At 39.9% G+C, this 1,399-nt stretch overlaps 1 pseudogene; it reads right to left on the bottom strand.

The window, feature by feature from the left end:
* Positions 1–570: 570 nt before the first annotated feature.
* LOC102519044 lies at positions 571–1,175 on the bottom strand (annotated as a pseudogene).
* Between the last annotated feature and the right edge of the window lie 224 nt (positions 1,176–1,399).

Genomic DNA, 1,399 nt, shown 5'->3' on the forward strand with positions numbered 1-1,399 from the left:
GTTTCAGAAAGCTCAAGGAATAAAAACCGACAACATAACACCATTTGCAGCAACATGGATGCTCCTGGAGAATGTCATTCTAAGTGAAGTAAGCCAGAAAGAGAGAGAAAAATACCACATGAGATCACTCATATGTGGAATTTAAAACAAACAAACAAACAAACAAACAAACAAAGCATAAATGCAAAACAGAAACAGACTCATAGACAGAATACAAACTTGTGGTTGCCAAGGGGGCGGAGGGTGGGAAAGGATAGATGGGATTTCAAAATTGTAGAATAGATAAACAAGATTATCCTGTATAGCACAGGGAAATATACACAAGATCTTCTGGTAGCTCACAGAGAAAACAATGTGACAATGAATATATGTATGTTCATGTATAACTGAAAAATTGTGCTCTACACTGGAATTTGACACAACATTGTAAAATGATTATAAATCAATAAAAAATGTTAAAAAAAAAAAAGAAAGCTCAAGGAAGATGAGCAAAGTCTCATGGTTTTATTTTTCATTATTTTTAAAATATGGGTGAAAAGTTACATTTAGAATTAGCCAGCGGGACTCAGTTTAGATGATCCCAATTTTGTTGGCAACATTCAAGGCATCATGATCATGAGCCAGTGGAACACACACCTTTTTCTCTCCATCAGGCCTGATAAGAGTGCTGACCTTGGCCATGTCAACGTCACAGAGCTTCTTCACAGCCTGTTTGATCTGGTGCTTGTTGACCTTGACATCCACAGTGAACACAAGTGTGCTGTTGTCTTTTATCTTCTTTACGGCTGACTCAGTGGTCGAGGTGACCTTGATGCTGGCATAGTGGTCGAGCTTGTTTCTTCTGGGAGGGTTCATCCCAGGATGTTTGCGCTGCTTTATGAGCTGCAGTGTTTTGGGCCGTTGGAAGGTGGATGACATTCAGGCCTTCTCTTTTATTATGGCTGTGCGATGCCTTCCATCACTGCCTTCTTGGCCTTCAAAGTCTTTGCTTTGTCTTCAGCTTTGGGAGGGTAAGGAGCAGGGATTTCCTTCTTTGCTTTCAGCATCATCTTCATGAAAAGCCAGGGGCTCTTGGTTTTAGTGATAAGGAAGTCATAGTGACCTTCTGCAGAAAAGTTTCATTCTAGTTGGGGAGGAAGAATTAGGGAATGGGGTACGAGGCAGCAATATGGGAGTCATAAAAACTTCTTGGCATTAAATGGTACCAAATTATCACTTCATGGAGTGATTATTTCCTGGCTGCAAGGGAAAATATATATATATATATATATGAACTTAACAGTGGGAAGATTGGGCTGTTTCCTCCTTAATGCAATAATTAACGTTAGCACTACTAAAAGTGAGGCAATCAGAAGTAATGTGCCTAAAATGTGACGCAGTAAAAGCACACAGCAGCGGC

Source organism: Camelus ferus, chromosome 12 (assembly GCF_009834535.1).
Source record: "Camelus ferus isolate YT-003-E chromosome 12, BCGSAC_Cfer_1.0, whole genome shotgun sequence".
Classification (NCBI taxonomy): Eukaryota; Metazoa; Chordata; class Mammalia; order Artiodactyla; family Camelidae; genus Camelus; species Camelus ferus.